This window comes from Sinocyclocheilus grahami, unplaced genomic scaffold (assembly GCF_001515645.1).
Source record: "Sinocyclocheilus grahami isolate Dianchi unplaced genomic scaffold, SAMN03320097.WGS_v1.1 scaffold1283.1, whole genome shotgun sequence".
Taxonomy (NCBI): domain Eukaryota; kingdom Metazoa; phylum Chordata; class Actinopteri; order Cypriniformes; family Cyprinidae; genus Sinocyclocheilus; species Sinocyclocheilus grahami.
This window is the reverse complement of record NW_015506462.1, coordinates 149,856-161,438: the sequence shown is the minus strand read 5'-3', so window position 1 is coordinate 161,438 and position 11,583 is coordinate 149,856. Positions and strand designations below refer to the sequence as shown.

Sequence of the window (11,583 nt, the reverse complement as noted above, 5' to 3'; positions counted from 1 at the left end):
TTTTTCATTGAACGAATAGCTGTAACCATCTCTTGCTTCCTTAGTTTTTTATCACAAAGGTCTCGAAACTGAATAGAAATAGATGAGACCAATTGCTTAACTGACTCAAAGAAGTCAGAACATTTATCCATTTCAAATACAGATTCATATAACTGAGAGTAAAAATATTCCACATAATTTGAAATCAATTTTGGATTCGAAGTGAGTACATCATCAATTTTAAGAGAGGAGATCATTTGTCTTTTATAATTTCGCTTTTCAAGTGAAAAAAAATAACTTGTGTTCTTTTCCCCCTTTTCCAACCACTTAGCTCTAGAACGAATGAATGCCCCCTTGGCAGTATTCATATATATCTGATCAATTTGAGTTTTTAATGTCTCCAATATGACTTTTTCATCTTCTGTAAGATTATCTTTTTTCAAAAGTAAGTCTAATTCTGTCATAAGTGCCTTTTCCTTATTCAAGTGATTCTTTTGAACTTGTTTACTAAAATATACAGCAGACTGCCTAAATTTAAATTTAAATAACTCCCATTTCTTAACATGTGTCATTTGCTTACTCCCAAAAATCTGTTGTGCTTCTTCTCGAACCTGGGTAATAAAGCCCTCATTACTAAGCAACTTGTTATTTAATTTCCAGTAGCCTCGCATACTATTATTTTTAATATCACAACCAGAGAGTACCAAAACAATCATTTTATGATCCGAAAAAGGTGCATCGCAGTAAGTAACTTCAGTAACATATTGGACACATCCTGGGTCGATTAACCATAAATCAATCCTTGACTGCAAAGATCTAGAGGAGTTACTCCAAGAATAACACTTTTCATTCAAATTCAAAAATCTCCAAATATCCACTATAGAAAGATGGGTACATAGAAAGGTAGTAAATTTAAATTACGAAGAAGGTATCGTATGTGGAGGGAAACAATCTAAGAAATCATCTGGGGCATCATTAAAATCACCGCCCATTATCAAAGCACTTTGATTCTGATATTCTCTCCTTCTGTTTCTCTAAGGTTGTTTAGCCTCAAATTCCATCTCCTACTGTAGATCTCGGCTTGATCACTTTTGCCTTGAACCATCCGGACCACCTGCTCAATTTGCGACACCTTGTTCTCGTTAGTCTTGACCCTTGCAGATAGCGATTTCATCTCCTCGGCCACAAAATCAGCCGTCTTTGAAATATTTACTATAGCGACCGAGTTCTGGGCGATTTGTTGTTCCATCGCTGAAAAGCGATCCGTAAGGGCATTAACAGCACGAAGTATATAGCATTAGAGACTTTGGGTTCTTCCTGACAAGTTCTTTTTGAAAGAGGACTGCCTGTTGGAGTATTTGGTGATGAATCAAAGTCTCCAGATGATGCTTCGAAAAGCGAAGAAAGTAACTTTCTGTCTTTGTTCTTTGGCATTTTGGAAAATTCACACGTGGGCTGGCAGTCTGATTTATCTATATACGTCACAGTCTGCTGTTGAGGTTTTTATACATGAAAAGTTAAAGCATTCTACTTTTAAAGAGAGTTCTCACTCCCCACCTTGTAAATACAAAACAAATTCGCCCAGAAGATGCAAACTCCTCAAAAACGCCTCGGAGCTCGTCCCAACACAACCGTTCAGGTCGCCATCTTGCGCCACCCCCCTAGTCTCGTTTTTATTCGTCAATGATATAGAGAATGAGGAGTTACGTCACGATCTTTTCACTCCGCATTGCATTTCGGGAAGGCGCCGCCATATTAGCAGGATACGCTATCCGTTCCCATGGTTACTTCTCATTCTCTATAAGGATAAGTGCTTATCTTTTGTTTTGTTTTTGCCTTTAAGTTAAACAACCATTCATTCTTCATTGTATCGTTTGCAGGGAAGAGAAGCTATTTTATCGCACTGCATGATATGCACTGCATTTCTCTCTTAGGTTTGGTAGAATTTTGTTTAACGTTACAGTGTTTACCCGATTAGCGTGAAAACCGCTGGACGCTCGCTGCTGCTTCAGTCATCATATGGTACATTATCCAAATAAAAGTGTGTTCAACAAGCTGACAGAAATCCATCCATTTCTTTGTTGGAAAGTTTTAAATGACAAAGTATAATGGTTGTCATTATAAATATAAATTTTTCCATGGCCACGGAGGAGAATCACAGATTGTGGGTCACATTCAGCGAACAGTCACGAACTCACTGTACTTTTTATATTTATTTCAACAAATGACAAGCAAAATCAAATCCCTAGGAGCTTGGGGAAAGTGTTGTAGCATTTTCAAACGCTGGTTTAATGTGCTAAGACAGTGATGCTAAAAGACATGCAGATGAGCCAGAATATCAACGCGACATGTTTAAATGTAAAGCGTTTTCCTCTCTTTAGAAAACTGTAATGTAGAAAGCGCTTCTGGATTAAGACAGCGACTTCTAAAGTTCATATTTTGGGCTCATCTGTTTTTCCACATATTTATTAGTAAGATGTGTGTACAGAATGTGGTCTTTAAATATCACGGTCTCGGTGCATTAAGCGCGTTCTTTATATGAAAGGGAAATGCTTAACGTGTAAATAAACGCGTTGCGTTCACATTTTGATCTTATATGCATATCTGCACATAGTATATGCTTTACAATTTTGTTTTTATCACTGTCTTGGTACAGTAAGCCACTTAAAGCATTTTAGAAAGTCCCCTGTTCTGTTCCAAGTTCTGCTAATTCACAAGCCTAGTGAGAGTGAGAGTCATGCTCGCAAAGAAGGTAATGTTAACTATTAAACCAACCAAATCAAAACTTTCAAAAACACACATCAATGTGATTCTTTTATTGAGTGAGAGTCAGTGGGTTTAATCAGTGACATTAACAGATTTACTATTCGGCGTATTCTCCGCGACCTCCTTCCCTTGGTGTTTTTACACACAGAAAAGGCAAAAAACATATAGCATTGTCCAGTTTTCTCTCAGAACGATGATCTGAGTTACTATTGCAATTATCGATGCAGTATGAATGACATACACCGGGTACATTTTTCACAATCACGACAAACAATCAAATACTGCCCTAAACTCAATAGTGGAAAGGCAGCGCTATCCTGCAAATATGGCGGATAAACAAGAACTCAACGCAGCGTTACGTCACATTCTCATTCTTTATTGCATTATACATTTATTTATAGTCATCGTCACATGACCAGCATTTTCGTCTCGTCTCGTTTTCGTCACGTGATAAAGGTTAGTTTGACGACGATATTTAGTCATAATTTTCGTTGAGGAAAGCAACACTAGTGGAGGGTAGCAATTTTTATTTAAAAAAAATAAAAAGGGTTTCATGTTAAAATATTTCTCTCTAAATCGGTGTGTAAACAGTTTGAATTTTTAGCTCTTAATCTTGAGGTCTCAAAATATCTCAGCATAACAGTTGTTGGCTGCTATAGGACACCATCTGCTGATTGTAGTGCTCTTCCTTCTTTATTCCAGATTTTTTCAGATCTTGATGTTAAAGAATTAGTAGTTCTTGGTTATTTAAATTGGAATTGGTTGCATTCACCAAATTATGAATTTAAAAACTACTGCGATGCTTTAAACCTTTTTCAGATTGTTGACAGACCGAATTTAAAATGTCCAGAAAAATCATCTCTAATTGATTTAATTTTAACAAACGTTCCGCACAAGCAATCAACTGCGTCCATATTTGCGAATTACATCAGTAAACACTGTTGGTTCAGAAACACAATAATTCCAAAAACCAAACCACGCATTATAACCAAGCGTGATATGAAACATTTTTCAGAACAAAGGTTCCCATACGATTTGAATAACTTGGAGTGGGAACAAATTAATTTAATTCCTGACCTTGAAATAGCCTAGGAATTCTTTTATGATATTTTTTCTGCTCATGTTGACAAACATGGCCAAAACAAACAAAGGTACAGGGTAAAGAGTCGGGATAATCCATGGTTTTCTCCTCTTTTATCAAATATGCTTCATGAGCGCAACCTGGCATGGGCAAAAACTAGAAAACAGATTTACATTCAGATTGAAAGAAGAAAAAAAAGCTACAGCTGAGCATTTCCTTATACAAACATCAAGCAATCTAAACAATTCATCAAAATTTTGGAAAACTGTTAAATCATTAACTGAAAATAATACATGTATAGAACTTCCATCGTGTATTATGAAAGGTTCTCATGCAATCATTGATAAAGTAAAAATGCTTAATTGTTTCAATGAACACTTTATAGCTTCTGGCTTTTTATTTGATTCAATTAATGGTGCTCATGCGAACTCCTCAATTGTTCAGTCAGAGAATTTTATGTCTAGTCAGTCATTCAATTTCTCACCAGTTGCAATTTCTGAGGTGTGCAAAGCCCTTAAATCTATTGATGTTTCAAAATCGGCAGGTCCTGATAAATTGGAAACTTATTTTTTTAAACCTATAGCAGCTGATTTATTGCCCCACCACTGACTCATATTTTTAACCTTTCTCGTTTCAAATGAAATTGATTCCACTTATATGGAAATCAGCTTTTGTTCTTTCCCTGTTTAATGGTGGAGATCCTACACTCCCAAATTATTACCTGCCAATTTCCAAGCTCTCTGTCTTGGCCAAAGTCCTCGAAACTTTAGTCAACAATCAATTGATGGACTTTCTTTCTGTTAATAGTATCCTGTCTGATTTTCAATCTGGTTTTTAGAAAACAACATAGTACAACTACAGCAGCCTTAAAAGTATTAAAATTACTTTATTGAATCTGTTGACAACCAGAAACACTGTGCAGCCTTATTCATTGATCTATATAAAGCAGGGGTGCCCAAACTCGGTCCTGGAGGGCCGGTGTCCTGCAGAGTTTAGCTCCAACCCCAATTAGACACACCTGAACCAGCTAATCAAGCTCTTTCTAGGCATACTAGAAACTTCCTGGCAGGTGTGTTGAGGCAAGTTGGAGCTAAACTCTGCAGAACATCGGCCCTCCAGGACCGAGTTTGGGCACCCCTGATCTAAAGCATTTGATATTGTTGATCATTCCTTGCCGATACAATGCCTTGTTAGTATCGGATTATCTGAACATGCTAGTGGTTGGTTTAATAACAGTCTTTCAAACAGAACTCAATGTGTACAAGCAGATAGTTTTATTTCTTGTTCACTTAAAGGGGTCATATGATGTTGCTAAAAAGAACATTATTCTGTGTATTTGGTGTAATGAGATGTGTTTATGTGGTTTAAAGTAAAAAAAAACATTATTTTCCACATACTGTACATTATTGTTTCTCCTCTATGCCCCGCCTTTCTGAAACGCATCAATTTTTACAAAGCTCATCGATCTGAAAAGCGAGGTGTGCTCTGAATGGCCAGCTATCCAGTGCGTTGTGATTGGTCAAATACCTCAAGCGTGTGACGGAAATGTTACGCCCCTTACCATACTGTGATGGCCTGTCCGGCCGGAGCGACGACTCAAAAATATGAAAACCCATTACAAATGAGGCATTTGTTGCATCCAGTGGGGACATAATTACGGATTATAATGACTTATACTGTCTTTTTATGTGCTGCGTTGCATCGCGCCGCGTAAACATAAAACCATGTCTGCATTTGTGATCGGAGAAATGACAAACAAGCGCTACTCTACACTGCTTAAAACTCACGTTTGAATCATCAGTGGCAAATCCTTTAAATGAAAACGTACTTACAGTCTGAGAGTCAGAACAGCCGGCATTGTAGTCTACTCTTCCAGGATCAGGAAACAGACCTCTATAAAATGTGCTGCACACAGATGAATATTTGGGTTGAACTGTTCTGGAACAGTGTTGTAAATACAACTTAACCACTGATTTCTAGTCGTGTCCTCTTTTGGAAGACCAAACAAAGTAGTTTCGCTTTCACAATGAAACACACGGCGGACTAGAGTTGAGCGGAGGCCGAAGGGCTTGAGAACGACGTGGCCGACGGATTCGATGAAGGAGCAGCAGGTGGGCTTACAGCAACCACATGTGACGACCCCGGGCTGGACTCCGCTTCGTCCACGGTGAAAGCCCTAGGCATGACAAAGCGGATATCGTCCTCTTTTGGAAGGCCAAACAAAGTAGTTTCGCTTTCACAATGAAACACACGGCGGACTAGAGTTGAGCGGAGGCCGAAGGGCTTGAGAACGGCGTGGCCGACGGATTCGATGAAGGAGCAGCAGGTGGGCTTACAGCAACCACATGTGACGACCCCGGGCTGGACTCCGCTTCGTCCACGGTGAAAGCCCTAGGCATGACAAAGCGGATATCGTCCTCTTTTGGAAGGCCAAACAAAGTAGTTTCGCTTTCACAACGAAACACACAGCACCTTCACGACATGGCGGCAGCAACAATACTACTGCGAGAATAAAAGTTACACCTTCTTTCTTTGCGTGAAAATTTGGGCGGCGTTATGCAAATCTTCCCACATCGTGACGTAGACATGTGGGGGCGTGTTAGAACAAGCCATTTTAGGTAGGCGTGGTTGACTCTTAACTTTTACAAAGAATATCTCTTTGGATTTGAGACTGTGAATATCATAAAAGGCAACACACGGCAGCAGGGCCAGCACATATATAGCGGGTAGTGTAAGCAATGCTACTACCAGTATAAAAGACAGCGGCACAGCCAGTGCTTATCAAAGTCCCCACGCAGATCGGGTAAATCGAAATGATATCTTCAATCCATTCTCCACCGGAACGCATAAAGGGATTAGCAAAGTGTATTCCACAATCCTCTTTGGTGATGAATCAACAGCAAAGACCTAAGCATTATAATATATATATATAAGAAGGAAAGATTCTGATGAAATGCCACTCGCCGCCACTTATATGGGGTGCTTTACTGTCCCCTTTTCACACGCTCGAGCGCCATTGGCCATTGCGATGCAATGGCATTAAGCGAATTAGGCTTCAGTATTTAAGGAGAAAGGTGTTTCCCCAATGCGATCAGCTTATGTCGAGAGACCCTCTGAAAATGGAAATATTTTTTCCTCCCACCCCGTATTTTTCCTACCAACATGTCCCTTTAGTTGTTCCGTAGTATACATACAGGCGATATTAAATGACTTAAAGGGGTCCTATTATGCTCTTTTACAAAGTTTTGATTTTGTTTTGGGGGTATCCTAGAACATGCTCTCATGCTTGGTGGTTCGAAAAACGCATTATTTTTCACATAATTTACATTATTAAAATACCTTTCTCCCCATCTTGGCACAAACGGCTCGATTAGTTCCGGCTTTGATGAAGGTCCACCTTCCGAAAAACAAAATGTGATGTGATTGGTTAGCTGTCCCAGTGCGTTGTGATTGGCGAACAGCTTAGACGGTGTTTCAGTACTGCCACGCCCCCTTGCTCTGTCTTTCAACAAAAGCTTTTGGCGAATCCGGCACTTCTCACGCATGATGTGGAAGCTGTCCTCAGTAAAATGCGCAGCACACAATTAGGAATGAGAATGTGACGTAACACCGCGTTGAGTTCTGGGAAACTGTTTTGTTTATCCGCCATATTTGCACCTCATGTTGTGGAAGCTGTCCTCAGTAAAATGCGCACCACACAATAGCAAATTGGGGTTATAATGCTCAGGAACAGAGTTAAAAAGTAAATTGCAACCACTGTTTCCTGACATCATCCGCTTTCGGAAGTGGAAAAAAAAAACAGCGTTTCAGGCAGTCGCACACCGGACGAGAAGCGCAGCGTTGCGCCACGTCTTTAAAATTCAAATACTTTATTTTCTATGAGTGTAGGCACACCGGCGGCACCTTTCGGCATCTGTCCGCGGCGCCCATCTACGTCGTGTTATATTTGTAAGAATTGTTCTAGACCAGCGGTTCTCAGTCCTCGCGTACCCCCGCTCTGCATGTTTTGCACGTCTCTCTTTGTTAACACACCTGATTCAGATCATCTCGTTAGAAGTGAGCTCCGTGCATGAACTGTGTTCCGATTGACATGGTCCCTACACAGTGTCCATTGCTCCCTACTCCATGAGCAGGGGAAATCCGTTGAAGTTTACATCACTTCGGAATATTCATTTACAATATACATTCAGGCACTGCTCCGCTGCCTGCAGCGTCTTCTCTCTGCAACAGCTCTTCTTCTTCGTCGTCGTCTCGTCTCATGCGCTCACTCAACCAAGTGTTCTAACCTCGACCTCGCCCCTCCCCACCCCCCAACCATTCGAATTTCTGTAGGCGGGAATTATTTGTAATGAAATTCTAATGAGCCGCTTTGTGATATCATAAAGCCCAGAAAACAAGCGCTGTAGTCCAAACGAGCCGTTTGCTGTAGTTCTTGAAAAAGGATTTTTTAAAAACTAAATATCTCCCTTTGGAGTGGACTTTGAGATTTGTAACTTTCTAGATCTTTTTTATGCCCAAACATACACACTACACACTGACTAAAATTAAAAAAGTGAAAAAGCATAATAGGACCCCTTTAACCCATGATATAAGGTTTTGGCCATATTGCCCGTCTAAGTCATTCATCCCACTATCAACAGGCACGTCATGTAGGCTACACTTCTTGTATTTCGATTGGGCACACCACAGGGTGTCACTGTGGCCTCAAAGCATACCCCTCACCTACTCTGGCTCGATTACTATTCCTGATGTAAATCAAGCCCTCCTCATTATGGACAAAGAAATGTAGAAATAAATGTGAAAATAAATAAATGTAGAAATAAATACGTAATAAATACATAAATGTGGAAATAAATATATGAAAAAATAAATAAAAGAAACAAATTAATGTGGAAAAAATAATTATATACATAAATAAGGAAATAAAATAAATAAAAAACATTTTTACCTTTCTTTTTATATTTATTTATTTATTTATTTTTGCTTTTTTTACATTTCTTTGTATATTTATTTATGTATAGGCCCATTTATTGCTAATTTGGTCAGGTTTGGAATTCCATAGGTTACATCAACACACAGCTGTCAAAAAGGGCAACTGACTTTCTAAATAAATCATTCCCTCTTACTGTTTAAAGGAGAAGTCAGAAATAGCCCTCTAAACATGTTTACTGTCATAAGCTATGTGAACATAATATATGTGGTGTAAGTGTGGACTTTTTATACATTTTATATTTAGACAAATTGCATGTCATAGGATGTAAATTTCAAATGAATGTGAAAATATTTGCAGCTCAAAACTTTATCTGAAGCATTTATCTCAAGGCTCTTTTCATTTTTTTTTATTTCTATAATTATGTATAATATTGCTATGTGTTTGTTTTATTTTTCATACCACAATAATAAATAGTGTCTTATAAAAATTGTATAATATAGGTTATCTTGAAAAAGACAAATAAAATTGTCTGTTCATTTTAAATGGAATGCAGTATATTTAATCATGTCTGGCAACTTGAAAATGCTTTATTAAGGGTCTATAAAAATGAAACATTTAATGATCTAAATTTCACTGTACACTAGGGATGTGCTGAAACGAGTATCGGTACGAACGGTTCACGGGGCAAATTCCAAATGGAAGTGATCATCCCTACCCCCTTGGAGTGGGGACTTTGGAGTGAGCAGGGCACGTGCTTGCCATTATATAGTCGTTTGGAATGCACTTGGCAAAGCCAGTGACGTAATTTCCTCATTATCTTCAGCTGGCATGTTCCCGTGACAACGCAGCACGGTGTCCGTCAGAAATGTCTGCACACCATGTCTGCATTTGTGATCGGAGAAATGACAAACAACAAGCATTACTCTGCACTGCTCAAAACTCACGTTTGAATCACCAGTGGCAAATCCTTTAAATATGAAAACTTACTTACAGTCTGCGAGTCAGAACAGTCGGCATTGTAGTCTACTCTTCCAGGATCAGGAAACAGTCCTCCATAAAATGTGCTGTACACATCTGAATATTTTTGGGTTGAACTGTTCTGGGACAGTGTTGTAAATGCAACTTAACCACTGATTTCTAGTAGTGTCCTCTTTTGGAAGGCTTTACAAAATCCGATTCGTAAATTCAAAACACAATTCATAAAGACAGAAGTAAAAGCATAAATATTTCCCCAAATGCTCACACAAAAGCATCTTACCTAAATAAATTTAAAATGTTTACACAAATATGTATATATCAAGTTCTTGAATTAATTTTCATCACACATTTATGAATGATGTTACATGTATTTATGGATCGTTGAATTTTCATTTGCAAATCATCACACATGCGTGGACAGCTTTGAATTGTGTGTGGTATTTTTGAGACCTTCCTGGCAGGTTAAGAATCATAAATATCTTTTTTTGGAGGATGTTCCTTTCAGCCAATCGTGGTGAGCTTTTAATCCACCAATCAAAACGCTCTTTACTGAACAGACTCAAGGAGCTCAACGCTGCGCTTGTACTGTGCATTGTTTCTATGATCAGGTCCTTGATGTAAAGACATTTTAATGGGTGCTCTTTTTTTCAAAATATCTGCCTTAATCAACACAAAATAGGTGTCATTTGAAAGCGTGGAGCCTGACCTTTACAATGCATGTGGCCACTTTGATTAACTCCTAGTTAGTGCGGAGTTATTTGCGGATAAATATAATTTTTTTTCATAATTTATGAAAAATGTTTTTGTTCCGTGTACTCTAATATGTCAGAAACATCATACAGCTCAGATAGTCATATGTAATTTGAAAGGTCTCATCGAGTGGAATAAAACAAGTATAATTATATAATATTTGGGGCTTTGACTAAACTTGAGTGAGGCATTACTTCAAATTCAAAACAACAATTTCAAAACTGTAAAGGGCTAAGAAAAGGGCTACCTTGGTTCCAAATGCTGTAACTTTTGATTACTTCATGATATCACCACAAATACACATGTTGGGGAAGAAAGTCATATACACCTAGGATGCTTTGAGGGTGAGTAAAACAGGCTAATTTTCATTTTTGGGTGAACTAACCCTTTAAGTTTGATCACTGTTAAAGCTAGAATGTCCACTAATGTGTTTATTTACAAAAAGGCATGAGTGGTGAAAAATTTGTTTTTCATTAAACTGCAATTTAAATATATTATGCATTTTTATCATTTTATCAATAAGCGATTTAGATTTTTAGACCCCTTAACCTGCCCCCAAACCTAAACCTACCCATTTTATAGCGAATATGCAGTTTTATCATTTTATTAATACGCAATTTAGATTTTTAGACCCCTTAACCTGCCCCCAAACCTAAACCTACCCATTTTATAGCGAATATGCAGTTTTATCATTTTATTAATACGCAATTTAGATTTTTAGACCCCTTAACCTGCCCCCAAACCTAAACCTACCCATTTTATAGCGAATATGCAGTTTTATCATTTTATCAGTAAGCGATTTAGATTTTTAGACCCCTTAACCTGCCCCCAAACCTAAACCTACCCATTTTATAGCGAATATGCAGTTTTATCATTTTATTAATACGCAATTTAGATTTTTAGACCCCTTAACCTAACGTTACCCCAAAACCTTAACCTACCCATTTTATAGCGATATAGCAGTAGGGGTTCAATCTTCAACTGGCTGGCAGGAGCTGCCACTGACAGGTCACGTGACCTGCCAGTGGTTGGTGGCAGCTGCCAGTGACAAGTCACGTGACCTGTCAGTGGTTGGTGGCAGCTGCCAGTGGCAGGT

At 38.5% G+C, this 11,583-nt stretch overlaps 1 long non-coding RNA gene across 1 annotated transcript in view; it reads left to right on the top strand.

The window, feature by feature from the left end:
- LOC107568818 (uncharacterized) overlaps positions 1–11,583 on the top strand; it is a 25,052-nt gene that overhangs the window by 6,902 nt on the left and 6,567 nt on the right. Inside the window, exon 2 of the long non-coding RNA XR_001606809.1 lies at positions 3,678–3,685. This is a non-coding gene — a long non-coding RNA (uncharacterized lncRNA). The remainder of the gene's footprint in view (positions 1–3,677; positions 3,686–11,583) is intronic.